The following is a 14,875-nucleotide window of genomic DNA, read 5'->3' as shown; positions in this document are numbered from 1 at the left end:
TCTTGTCACAGGTAATACACATTTTAATATGAAAGCCCTATCTCTTCTCATTTAAAAGTTAATTATTTGAAAAGTAGGTCAACTTCAAGGTCAAGGTCACGGGGCCAAAACCATATTGTATTTAGACAGTTCTTGACGCAGGTGATTTACGCGTATAATATGAAAGCCCTATCTCTTCTCATTCAAAAGATATCACCAAGGTTAAAGTTTTTGTGACGGACGGACAGAACAACAGACGAATGATATTTAATGTCGATCCCCTCGCTTTCACGAACGCGAGGGATAATTATTAATTAGATTGTATTAGGAGTGATAAATAATATAGCAGGGTGTGCTTTAGAGATCCAGTGAGTCGTGACGATTTCTTATGTGTATGTAATGCAGGATTGAAAGGAACACCTCCTGTGATCCAATGCATTAGAATTAGATTTTTTTTTTTAAAATTTACAATAGTAATAGGTAATCATAGGTAAACGAACACATCTGAACTCAGGCAAATGGAACTGTTTATCTCGTCTACACAATGTACAAATACATGTTTAAACCCTGTACTACCTTCCCTTTACTCAGTTGTAAAAGACCTATGACATTTACCCTAGATAACAAAATAAATAAATAAATAAATACATGTAAATAAATAATAAGATAAAGAAAAGGTAACACTGTGTAAATGAAGGTTTTAGCCGAGAAAATATCAAACTTCTACACGATTTTAATACATTAAACATGAACTACGTTTTATAACGATAACATTTTTATTTCTTGGTTTAAAAAGCTTTGAAGATTTTACATTTCATTTTTTGCAATTAAACTGCATTTAATACCTCGCTTTAAATTAATGGGACATTCTCTCTGTAATTAAATGATTTCCAGTAACTTGATTTAGTTTGTACATTCTCTAATAAAATGTCATATTGAATATATATTAAGTGTAGTATATTCTGATGCCGATGGGATTTTGCCTTGATTTCTGGTAAAAGAGTAATACGAGAGTTTTAATTTGAGGAAATATAAACTAAGATATATAACATCAGACCGACTTCTAAATGGGATTTTTAAATTTTAGGCTGGGTGACCATAATCCTCTTTTTGCAGTATGGTAAAAACCCGTTCACGAAATCAAACAGAAAAATCTGCTCCTCTTCCAGACTGATGTAAAATGGCTTTATTTACACTGTAGGTCAGGTTAAAAATGCAATCGGTTGCCCATTTATTTAATTTTTTAATTTCTGAAACAAATCTCTTAAAGGTTCGAGTTCATCCTGGTACAGCAAATTGATGTTTGTCGATTATTTTTCTGACACCCACTTCGTTTATAAAATGATGTTGTTGATTTTTTTTTAAGAATATGTCACAATTGTTTACAAAAATTGATTTATAGATGTTATATTGCAATGTCTTCAGGAAGTCCTTAACACTTTGTCAGAGTGGATTAAGTGTTTTAGAAGTATATTAAAAATTCGTCTTATAAAACTAAAGGGCAAAATGGGACCAACTGCCCTTCCGTTTTCACTTAACCTGAAGTGATGAAATAGCGAGAGAGCAGTATGTAATGCTATCAGCAGACAATACTCGTAACAATATAGCCTTTATCTTTTGGTTGCAAGACTGATTATCATGAATGTATTTTGGAAGAACTTGGTTTTAATTTTACTTCTGGAAATCCAGCTTATACTCCAGCTTATACTCGCAGTTCTCTTTCTAAGCAAGAAATTCTTCAAAATCATATTTCGGTATTCAATACTTTTAATATATTAGTGAAGTAATGTGTATTCGATCTACCCTACACGTATTGGTTTCCTAAACTTTATAAAAATTCTTACAAACAGATACATTTTTTGGGTCCAGCAAATACTCTGCCAAGCCCTCATCTTTATACTCCTTACAAAAGTATTTACCGCTGTAAAGGAGAATTGGGTTCAGGGGAGGGGGTATTTGAACAAACTTAAATCTACACTTCTTAAGGATGCTATTGAATTAATATGACACATAATGGCTTTGTTGTTTGTAAGATGAAAATTATTATTAATTAAGTCCTTATATTCCTTTGTTATGATCCACTCTAATGTCTCCTCTATTTTCCCAATTGTCACAATGTGAACAAATATAAATTTACATGACCTTTTTGATGCTTTTATGTTGATGATCAATCATGATTTTGTTCACCATTGTGGCCCCACTCTTCCCCCGGGATCATGATTTGGACAAACTTGGATGCTTCCATAAAACTACATGTGTATGTCCAGTCATGGCTTTGATGTTCTTGAGATAAAGAATTTTAAAGACATTTTCTATGCAATTCTAATTTAATCACCAATTATAGCCCATCCTTGCCACGGGTCATGATTTGAAAAACACTATTTGAATTTACACTACTAGAGGATGCTTCCACATAACTATGACCAACCATGGCATTGTTGTTCCTGAGAAGATTTTTAAAGATTTTCCCTATGTATTCCTATGTAAAATTTTGATTCCCCAATGTGCCCCCATCCTTCCCTCGTGGGTCATGATTTCAACAAACATAAATCTACATTAACAGAGGATGCTTCCATATAATTATGACCAATCGTGGATTTGCTGTTCTTGAGAAAAAGTTTCTCATGTATTCATATGTTAATCTTTGATACCCCATTGTGACCCCACCCTACCAACGGGGGTCATGATTTTAACAGATTTGAATCTTCACTACCAAAGATGCTTCCACATGTGTTTCATCTTTCCTGGCCAAGTGGTTCTTGAAGAGATTTTTAAAGATTTTCCCTGTATGTATTCCGATGTTAAACTTCGATACCCCATTGTGGCACCCCTTACCCCAGGGGTCATGCCTTGAACAAACTTGAATGTACACTACATGAGAATGCTTCCATATGAACTTCATCTTTTATGGCCTAGTAGTTTATCAAAGGAAGTTTTTTAAAAAAGATTATTCCAACACATTCCTATGTTAATCTTTGATACCCCTAAGCAAGAAATTCTTCAAAATCTTATTTGCCCCGTGCATGGGGATCCGGGATAGGTCCTCAGTACCCCCTTGCTTGTCGTAAAAGGCGACTAAATGGGGTGGTCCTTCGGATGAGACCGTAGAAACCGAGGCCCCGTGTCACACCAGGTGTGGCACGATAAATCCTTCCCTGCTCAAAGGCCCTGAGTGCCGAGCATAGGCCTAAATTTGCAGCCCTTCACCGGCAATGGTGACGTCTCCATATCAGTGAAATATTCTGGAGAGGGACGTTAAACAGTATACAATCAATCAATCAAAATCATATTTCGGTATTCAGTACTTTTAATATACTAGTCAATTAAGGTGTACTAGTATTCGATCTACCCTACTTGTATTGGTTTTCTAAACTTTATACAAATCCTTACAAACAGATACATTTTTTGGGTCCAGCAAAATACTCTGCCAAGCCCTCATCTTTATACTCCTTACAAAAGTATTTACCGCTGTAAATGAGAATTGGGTTCAGGGGAGGGGTATTTGAACAAACTTAAATCTACACTTCTTAAGGATGCTATTGAATTAATATGACACATAATGGCTTTGTTGTTTATAAGATGAAAATTATTATTAATTAAGTCTTTATATTCCTTTGTTATGATCCACTCTAATGTTCCTCTATTTTCCCAATTGTCACAATGTGAACAAATATAAATTTACATGACCTTTTTGATGCTTTTATGTTGATGATCAATCATGATTTTGTTGTTTTTGTGAAGAATTTTAACAATTTTACACATGTATTTCTACGTAAAAACTTGTTCACCCATTGTGGCCCCCACTCTTCCCCCGGGATCATGATTTGGACAAACTTGGATGCTTCCATAAAACTCTGTCCAGTCATGGCTTTGATGTTCTTGAGATAAAGAATTTAAAGACATTTTCTATACAATTCTAATTTAATCACCCATTATGGCCCACCCTTGCCACGGGTCATGATTTGAAAAACACTATTTGAATTTACACTACTAGAGGACTATGACCAACCATGGCATTGTTGTTCCTGAGAAGATTTTTAAAGATTTTCCCTATGTATTCCTATGTAAAATTTTGATTCCCCAATGTGCCCCCATCCTTCCCCCGTGGGTCATGATTTCAACAAACATAAATCTACATAAACAGAGGATGCTTCCATATAATTATGACCGATCGTGGATTTGCTGTTCTTGAGAAAAAGTTTCTCATGTATTCATATGCTAATCTTTGATACCCATTGTGACCCCACCCTACCATCGGGGGTCATGATTTTAACAGATTTGAATCTTCACTACCAAAGGATGCTTCCAAATGTGTTTCATCTTTCCTGGCCAAGTGGTTCTTGAAGAGATTTTTAAAGATTTTTCCCTGTATGTATTCCCATGTTAAACTTCGATACCCCATTGTGGCACCCCTTACCCCAGGGGTCCTGCCTTGAACAAACTTGAATCTACACTACATGAGGATGCTTCCATATGAACTTCATCTTTTATGGCCTAGTAGTTTATCAAAGGAAGTTTTTTAAAAAGATTATTCCAACACATTCCTATGTTAATCTTTGATACTCCATTGTGGCCCCACCCTTCCCCTGTAGGTCATGATTGAAAAATTTGAATCTTCACTACCAGAGGATGCTTCAACATGAGTTTCAATTTTCCTGGCCAAATGGTTCTTGTGATTTTTTCTATATATTTTCTATGATTAACTTTGTTACCCTACTGTGGCCCCACCCTATCCCAGGAGTCATGCCTTGAACAAACTAGAATTTACACTACATCAGGATGCTTCCATGAGTTTCAGCTTTCCTGGCCCAGTGGTTCTTGAGAAGAAGATTTAAAAGATTTTTCCTATGTATTCATATGTTAAACTTTGATACCCCATTATGGCCCCCCTGCCCCCCCCCCCCCCCCGGGGGGGGGGTCATGGTTTGAACAAACTTGAATTTACACTACATGAGGATGCTTCCATATGAGTTTCATCTTTACTGGCCCAGTGGTTCCTGAGAAGAAGATTTTCAAAAGATGACATTAATTTTTCACTAATTCACAATTATTTCCCCTTTTAGGAGGGCATGGACCTTCATTTGAACAAACTTGAGTTCCCTTTACCGAAGGATACTTTGTGGCAAGATTGGTTGAAATAGTTTATCAAAGGAAGTTTTTTAAAAAGATTATTCCAACACATTCCTATGTTAATCTTTGATACCCCTAAGCAAGAAATTCTTCAAAATCTTATTTGCCCCGTGCATGGGGATCCGGGTTAGGTCCTCAGTACCCCCTTGCTTGTCGTAAAAGGCGACTAAATGGGGCGGTCCTTCGGATGAGACCGTATAAACCGAGGCCCCGTGTCACAGGTGTGGCACGATAAAGATCCCACCCTGCTCAAAGGCCCTGAGTGCCGAGCATAGGCCTAAATTTGCAGCCCTTCACCGGCAATGGTGACGTCTCCATATCCGTGAAATATTCTGGAGAGGGACGTTAAACAGTATACAATCAATCAATCAATCTTGAGAAGAAGATGAAAATGTGAAAAGTTTACAAGGACGACGACAACAACGACAGACAACGGACAAATTTTGATCAGAAAAGCTAACAAGAGGCCCATGGGCAACATCGCTCACCTGAGCACTGTGGCTAGGAAAAAAGTAGAAATTGGTTTATTATTGAAAAGTTTAAATCCAAAAGTAAACCTTTGACCAGTTATGGTTTTGCTATTCTTAAGAAGATGATTTTTAAAGAATTTTCCTATATATTTCTGCGTAAAACTTTGGTCGGCCATTGTGGCCCCACCTTACCCCCGGGGGTCATGATTTGAACAAACTTGAATCAACACTACCTGAGGATGCTTCCATATAAATATGTTCAATCATGGCTTTGTTATTCTTGAGAAGAAGATTTTTAAAGAATTTTCCTATTTATTTCTAGGTAAAACTTTGGTCGGCCATTGTGGCCCCGCTCTACCTCCGGGGGTCATGATTTAAACAAACTTGAATCAACACTACCTGAGGATGCTTCCATATGAATATGATCATTTATGGCTTTGTTATTCTTGAGAAGAAGATTTTTAAAGAATTTTCCTATATATTTCTATGTAAAAATTTGGTCGGCCATTTTGGCCCCGCCCTAGCCCCGGGGGTCATGATTTGAACAAACTTGAATCTACACTACCTGAGGATGTAACCCATAAGTTTCATCTTTCCTGGCAAGATGGTTCTTGAGAAGAAGATTTTTAAAACATACCACCAAATTTTCATTAATTCCCAATTATCTCCCCTTGAATGAGGGCGTGGCCCTTCATTTGAACAAACTTGAATCCCCTTCACCAAAGGATGCTTTGTGGCAAGTTTGGTTCAAATTGGCCCAGCGGTTCTTGAGAAGAAGTCGAAAATGTGAAAAGTTTACAGACAGACGGACAGACAGACAGACAGACAGACGGACGCCGGACAAAATGTGATCAGAAAAGCTCTTCGGCTCAGGTTAGCTAAAAACGGAACTCGGTTAACTTGCAATTGGTCATCATCAAAATTATCGTTAAAAACTAAGTACTCTGAAGTTAATATTAGAAGGAGGCTGATGTTCCTCATTGACCACTTTTATGTAATCGTCGGAGACCAAGTTTTCGAGTAAATTGTTGATATTCTGTGATGACTGGTATTCATCTCTACGAAACAGAAATTTTCACAAAGAGGAAAACACTAGCTGTTGCCTTCAATTCGACATTCAGATATATATACGATGTCTAGTGATTTTCATTCGTATGTTGACTCGATATATCCCAGTGAACTTAAAATAAAGGACACCCCAGAGTCAGCTACATCTGTTTCATATTTAGATATTTTACTACACACGATAAAATTCAATCAACAACTAAATTGTATGACAAAAGAGATGACTTCAGTTTTACTTGGGCATTATCAACTTTCCTTATTTTTATACTGTATAATATTCTACTATCACCTGCGTATGTTGTATGTCTCACTTATATGTTACTCAAAAGCTTGCTCTGAGTACTTGCTCAATTCTTTTTAAAGCCAGACATGCTAATCACTGACAAGTTGATGTAATAGGGATTTTACAACCTCTTTCAAGTCCGAATTTCGTAGATTTTATAATTTATATAAAGACATTGTTAGCAAATACATGTATCTATCATTAGGTCATATTTTAATTGACTTGTTTCATATCATTTTTAGGCCTTAGTTTTTATTCTGAATTAACTACGGGAATTTTCGTAAGCTTATCAGCACTTATGGCTCGCAGCAAATGTGAAATATCAACAGAGGATGCTTACTCTCCCCTAGGCACCTGATTCCATCCCTGGATTTCCAAGGCGTCCGTGTTTTATGCCCTTTTCACGTATCTGTATTGTTTATGATTTTTTTTTTAGATCGGTCACCTGTTCGTCATCCTCACCCTTTACATTTGAATTCAAAGTAAAAGATTTGTGAACGAGTATTTATATTGTAAAATTTATATATTGGATATGTGCACATATAGTGGAAAGTATACTAGTAATCAAAATAATTGATCCTGCTTCAATAAAATGCATAACAAGGATCAATGGTTTGAGTGATAACAAAACCGAGATTTTGTTTTTTTTGTTTAAATTTTTAATTACAATTTAGATTACAAAAACTTTTTATCATTTATAAACCAACATGTTAATCAAAAGACTTTTTTTAAAAATGGCATGGGATTTTTCAAGTATAAATTCGTTAAAAACTTGTATATCTAATATATGTACCTGCAAATTTCTCTTGACCCCTTCCCTTGCCTTCTTTAACTCGAAAACATAATGTTCCTCATAAATAACTACATTTCGGAATATATTTTCAAAGCAAAATTGTAAAAAGCTGCGATTTAATCAACCTGTGTACTTATGGGTCGGAATGATTTGGCACACCGATGGAGAGTGGCATAGTATGACAAGTTTAATTATTGAATTTAAACATTGTCCATTGTTAAGTTAACCTATTAAAACTCTTTTTACATCTTTTCAAACTTGTGGTTTTCATTTCACCTTATGAAATTTACAAAAGGAAATTATTATTTAGAATTCATTATTTATTTATCGTTCTTTTAACTTCGCAGACAGTTGATGTGGATGAATGACTAAACAAAGTAGAACCTTGACTGAATTAGCAAGGACTATAAGTACACCTACATACAAATCCTCGACGATTTAATGTTTCAGAAGTGACAATGCATGTACTTGAGATTTAGGTTATAGGGTTTTAATGTTGGAAAATCCAATTGCAACACCCTTACAACTGCCATGATTAGCAAAAAAAATCGTTGTTGTTAAGCCCTGCTTAGCGAACCGTGGTTTCCACAGAGAAAAAAAAAGAACCAATGTTTTGATTAATATTGTAAATGAAGGTGTTAACAGGGTTTTGACGTAGGTAAGAAGTAAATAATCATGCACGACCAAGCATGGAGAGATGCCATTGACTTATTGACTAAACAAACCGCATCATAACATTTATCTAATAAATCTCTACATAATTAAACCCAGCAGAATTAATTGACGACAAGGTGCACCAGTATTAATTGTACTATAAAATGCGCATGATATGACAAGAAAAATGAAAAAATGCACTTTGTGCATGAAAACTATTCAATCATAATTCCAGATTCAGCTATTCTTTAAAAAAAATGAAACGAGCATCCCCTTATAACTGGTCACATCCGCCGTGGACCCTATGTATCGATTAGGTAGACAGAACTCTCCGTTGTTTAGACAAAAGCCTTACATTGGTACATGTATGAAAGAAGTCAGTAATTTATCACCAGTACTTTTACAGTCACAAGTGGTAAAAATACTTAAAGAGATACATAGCGGGTTCCAGTAAATGTTCAACCAAGCCTCTTTCTTTACTCCTCACTATTATAAGTTATTTACAGTATTGAAGGAGAAAGAGTGCTTTGCAACAATATATTCAAGATTGGTGTAGATCAGATGTGGGTGCTCAAAAATTTCAAGAAACTTTTAGAAAATTTGAAGTTATAAGATTTTACTAAAATCAACAGCTTAAAAAACTTTTCAACTTAATACACAACCATTCCCCCACAATAATTAAAGTCAAAGCTTTTTCATATCAATGACAGCTGCTTTTTCAATAAAAATGGAACTCGTGATTTGACTTACCTTGTCATTGATCATTTGCAAATTATTTTGTTAGAAAACATTATGATTGTACACGCAAGTACTCTGAAGTTGACATCAAAAAGATGCATGAGTTTCTGATTGACAATATCTATGTTTGATTTTTGGAGACAAGGTCTTCCAACAATCTGTTGGAATTCCCATGGGAAGCGCAGTCGATCTATTCTTAAATTCATATGAAGCAGAACTTGTTCAAAATCTTCTATGTGAAAAGAAGAGAACACTTCCTGTGGCCTTTAACTCGACTTTTAGATATACCGACGTCGTATTGTCAATTAACAATTATAGTTATTTGCATTCTTATGTCTTCACAATATGTCCCGGTGAGCTTGAAATTAAAAAAATACTACAGATTATGAAACAGATGATCTCTCAGTTGATTCGATAAGCAAGAATAAGCTCTAAGCATGTACATTGTACAATTTTAAACCGAGGTAAATTATTGACAAGCAAGTTGAAGAAACAAGAATATCAGCAGTCTCGTTTAAAGTCATCATAAGTTCTATGGTCGATAAAATGACCTTGTCAGCAAATACAATTTATCATTGAGTCAAATGCTGACTGACGTTTTTCAAACTAATTGTTAGTACATTATTTACACACTAAATTGACGAGGGATATTTCCGTTATTTCCCATATATGATAATAAGCACATGGCAAGTGTGACCGGTCGGCAGGGGATGCTGACTCCTCCATGGCACCGGATCCCACCTCTAATGTTTTGGAGGTCCGTGTTTGCTCTGCTCATATTTTATATTGTTTTATTGACTTTTTAGCTTAAATAATGTTAATTTCTCGATATATTTCATCCACCTATTTATATGAAAAGTTATTATTACAAGTCAGTAGTTTTGTAAGCATAACTCTTTTGCAAAATTCAACAAAATATTCCAAGACTGAATTTTGTTTTTAAAATTCTATAATTTATGCATTCGGGTAAACTATCTTCAGTACATATCCATTCATGTACAAGTTGACCCTTGAACATGTAATTTAAGCAAGTTCATTCTTAGTTTCTTCAACTGCAGAAAACAAGCTAGACAAAAAGTGCTAAGTATAATGTGAAAATGTGAATTGTAAGAAATACATTACTTTTTGTCCATTTATGCATTCTATTTTTGAATGATTATAACAAATACTAGTATTTGAATGACATCAGCTATTGATGATGATTATTTAGGTAATAATTAATGTACAATCTTATCAATGTTTTGAAATTTATGATTGTTAAAAGATAATATTTAAAAGTTGAAATCCTGTGGAAAATCTGTTTACAATATTTGAATTAAAAAAAATTATAATTTAGCAGAGCGTGGTTTCGATCCACGGACCTCTGGGTTATGGGCCCAGCACGCTTCCACTGCGCCACTCTGCTTATAACACTCTGTAGGACAATATGCATTTAATAATTTAGTTTCCCAATGTGAAGGTTGATTGCATCAGAAAAATTTCTCTGTGAAAAACTAAGAGTTATTCCGCTTTACTGCGTACAGATGACCAAGTCTTTTAAAAAATTCATTAAGCCGAATTCATTACTTTTAAGAGAGAGAGAGAGTAAATAAAATCACGCAATTTTACTATTCTAATATTTCATTATTTTTATACTACTTGTACTTTTTTTTCTCTAAAAAATATTCAATACATGCTAATAGAATCTTAGATGGACATTATTTTTTGTTGTAACATTATTTTTTAAAAAAGGAATTATTTTCCAGTGCTTATATATGTTGGCTATATAAGAGAAAGTCTTGTCCCCAGCTTTCAATATGATATCTCACATATAAACTATTTCTTTCTTGGAACACATGGATGCGTATATTTGAAAAAGTAGACTACATATATAATTTATTTTCTTAAAAAAAATTGAAGTGAATTAACAGGCCTCATCGAAACACCCCATCTTGAAAACCGAGACCTTTTGATTTAAGAATATCTTTACTAAATATTTGAAAAAGAAATAATATGTAGATGTTTAAAATAAAAAAAATGATAATACAAAATAAAAAAGGAATAAAAAAATTGTGTATGACATACTTTTAATATTTTATAAATCTATTACATAGATTCAAAATCTACATGCATGTCAAAATCAATCTCAGAAATATTTTCTATTTTATTTTTTAAATAAAAAAACTACCAGTAATTTCCGAATTAAACTGCTATCATTGAATCTACTTTAAAAAATATTCATTTCTTTCTATTTTAGTAATTTAAATAAGTATAAGTGGTAATTAAGTGTCTTTTTGTCCATCGATGAATTTTTTTGTCTAAAAATTATATGAAATCTTTGAATGTATTTATAAAACTTATGATTGTTGAAAGTAAAATTTAAATTTAATTTAATGAAAATCAAAATTTAGAACCCTTTCAAATAATATTAATTGATCAAAAGTTAGCAGAGCGTGGTTTCGATCCACGGACCTCTGGGTTATGGGCCCAGCACGCTTCCACTGCGCCACTCTGCTTACCATATTGGTACGAAATGCTATTGATTAAATACTTCATTTCCTCATTATGAATTGATTGCATCAGAAAATTATCCCTGCAGAAAAACTAGAGTTATTCCGCTTGACATTTATCAACTGCACACATATTGCGTCTTCTGATACAATTTTAGCAATGTGTTTGAGAGAGAGAGAGAGAGAGAGAGAGTACATTGGTATCAATTCATATCCAATTTTTTTTTTTTTTTGAAAAATAATTTAATCTTTGAAATACCAGACATTTTTCATTTTTCAAAAATACAATATTTTCCATTGTGTACTAACATTCCAAATTTTACGTATTTGTCTTTACTAGTACACTTTTGCATTTTAATATATCCCTTAAATCTAGTTATTTCAAAAGAAAAAAACCTCACCTGTTTAAATTAATTCTCTGTTTTGAACACATGCACTTATTTTTGTAATTCTCCTTTAGATATTATAAAAGTATAACAAATACGAGAAAAACTGATGATATTCAAAAATCATATATACACATGCTGTGCGTTCTTTCTTAGGTTGGAGCTTGGAGTCTTGTAAAATCTCGAAATGAAATTTTAGATAAAGTGTTATCTTTCACCTTATATCTGTTGAAATTAATTTGAATATAAGGGAAAGGATCAAACGACCAATCTACTTTTAATATCATATTTACATACAGGGTTCTGTAGTGTTTGCTTCAAATGCAGAAGGGCATGAGTTTAGCCTTGCAAATTCCAATTGAGAAAAAAAAATTACGACTCCTTAAAAAAAAGTTATATATGGTGAACATATATATTATGTCAAGTAAGTTATGAAGAAATGTATTTAAAGTAAAAAAAGCTATGTAAATTGTTTAGAGTTTTTTCCTTATTTTTCTGTCCATTAAATATGAGGGTTGTTCGAAAAGTTCGTGGACTTCTGTCATATCTTTTTATTTGACGTCCTATGTTATCCAAATTTTGTAGAAATATTCTAAAAATAAATTCAAATGATTTGTATTATTATTTTTTAAAAATATCACGATTTATTCAAAACTTGTACATATTTAAAAAATGCAAAAATCGGATCGCAGAGCAGATTAGAATTTAGTAAGTTACAAACAATGCACTAAATAATTTATGTGGTGATATTCTCTTTAAATTGGAGCGAAAAAGGAAAACAACCTAGAAATTCAAATAAAGAATTGATACATCGATTCGTATTCCAAATTATGACATAATATTTTGCTTTGTTGAAAAGAAATTAACTTGAGAAGATAGGTAGTCCTCATTGAAAACGACAAAATTAATTACGTTGTTGAACGTCACGGAGCAGCAGATATCGATGCAATTTTGGAAAAATCCTGGATAAACTTTAAAAATGTTGATGGAATCCAAACAAAAATTTCATAAGCGACTTGTGCATATTAAAAATAGTAGAGACATTATTTGAGCGACAGAGACCATGTATATGGTGAGGACAATCTGTGAAGAAGCGGTTTATCTGGTAAAATCTGAACAAAAACTTTAAAAAGTTGGAACGTCAAGGAAAGACATAGACGCTTTAGACGTGAAAGCAGAGTTAAGTAATAAAAGAAATTAAAACCTTAAAAGAGAAAATGATACAACAAGAGCAATTCTTAAAAAAAATTAATGTCAAGTATTAGAAAAAGGATTTAATGAATGGGCATTGGATAATACTGTGTGAAATGTATAAGGATAGTATTTTTTAGAAATTATTGACGCTATGTTTTGACGTTACATTGCCGTTAAGTGTGCTCCATGGGTACAATACATGTTGATTTTAAAATTATGTAAATTGATTTCTGCTATATCGAATGGAATGAAAGTTCACATATCAACAAAACAAATATTTTACACATTATACTGTGCTTATTTTAAATTTCTAGTTAGTAATATAAGAAAGAATGACACCGTCTACGAACATTCCGAACAACCCTCGTATAAGAAATATTAAAGGTCTACCAATGACTTCTTATAATGAGATAAAACTTTCAAACAATATTGTTTTTAAAAAAACCTTCATATTAATAAATTACCTTGAAGTTTGTTCAGGTACAAGATTTAACACCCGTTGAAAGCAAATATTTATTAAAACAAAAATTATATTTCCCTTGGCCAATATTTTTGATAATTAAATGTAGTAGAATGACCCAAACATACATGTGTATATCCTTCTCCTTTTCTTAATTGTTACTACATGTAATAAACAAAATGTTTATCTTTGATTATAAAACGTAAAAGATTGAATCATTAACCATGTACCATATTCGTATGTTTATTGGTATCATACATTTATATCATTATTAATTAAAAAAAAAACAAGAAAGATAACTCTTGCTGATGGCAATTTTTTTTTTCGAAACATGGCATACAATGTGATATTCTAACTTAAAAACATCGCTTCATTGTAACATCTGATATAAATATCAATAAGGCCTGACACAAAATATTTTTTATATATGCTTTATATTTTTAATTTTATGTTGTGGTAGTATATTTTTGATGCATGCTTTTCACTCTCACATTTTCTTCCTATAATGATAAGATAAAGAAATAATTTCTGAGAAGGTAAGACTCGCTTCATGCTCTCAAATTTCACCCAATGGGATGAAAAATCAGATTTTTAATTTCCTGCATAAATTTCAAACAGACGGGCATTCTTATTGATTAATTGACAATAAATTTATTTACAATCTGTTAATGATAAAAAACCCATCATAGGTGAAAATTAAACTTAAGAAAAAAATTGGAAATAAAAGTTGATTAATCTTTGATTTTGTCGGAAATTTTGAATATTGTTCAAAAAGTACAGTGCATACATTCACTTCCAACTTTTTTGGCACTCATGCACGCAATAAAAGAAGCTGGTTGTTTGAATTCAGACTAATAATGTATTAAGATTTTAAATATAAAAATATTAATTAGCAGAGCGTGGTTTCGATCCACGGACCTCTGGGTTATGGGCCCAGCACGCTTCCACTGCGCCACTCTGCTTATTAACATCATTTGGAATTACTAGTATATTTAATCTTTCTCAATGTGAAGGTTAAAATTGATTGCATCAGAAAAAGAGCCATAGTCTGTCTGTAATGTGGGCGAGTGTTATGTTTTCATAGCTGCTAGTATGCCATATAACGATCATTTACAGGCTCCAATTTTGAGACAGTAGATTCAAGAAATCACAGGTGCCTTAGGACAGGAACCTCCCTATTTGAAATAGATCCCTGGGTCTTTTCGATTTTTTTCTCATAAAATTATCTTTCAAT

At 33.1% G+C, this 14,875-nt stretch overlaps 3 non-coding genes across 3 annotated transcripts; all 3 read right to left on the bottom strand.

Moving 5' to 3' along the window:
• Positions 1-10,445: 10,445 nt before the first annotated feature.
• Positions 10,446-10,517, bottom strand: Trnam-cau (transfer RNA methionine (anticodon CAU)). The gene has a single exon. It is a non-coding gene; the product is annotated as a tRNA-Met (tRNA).
• A 1,018-nt stretch (positions 10,518-11,535) lies between these two features.
• On the bottom strand, positions 11,536-11,607 carry Trnam-cau (transfer RNA methionine (anticodon CAU)). The gene has a single exon. It is a non-coding gene; the product is annotated as a tRNA-Met (tRNA).
• A 2,924-nt stretch (positions 11,608-14,531) lies between these two features.
• Trnam-cau (transfer RNA methionine (anticodon CAU)) lies at positions 14,532-14,603 on the bottom strand. The gene has a single exon. It is a non-coding gene; the product is annotated as a tRNA-Met (tRNA).
• Between the last annotated feature and the right edge of the window lie 272 nt (positions 14,604-14,875).

The sequence above is a fragment of the Saccostrea cucullata genome, unplaced genomic scaffold, assembly GCF_032062105.1.
Source record: "Saccostrea cucullata isolate Sc308-1 unplaced genomic scaffold, CSIRO_AGI_Scuc_v1 ctg5230, whole genome shotgun sequence".
In the NCBI taxonomy this organism is placed as follows: Eukaryota; Metazoa; Mollusca; class Bivalvia; order Ostreida; family Ostreidae; genus Saccostrea; species Saccostrea cuccullata.
This window is presented reverse-complemented; position numbering and strand designations above follow the sequence as displayed.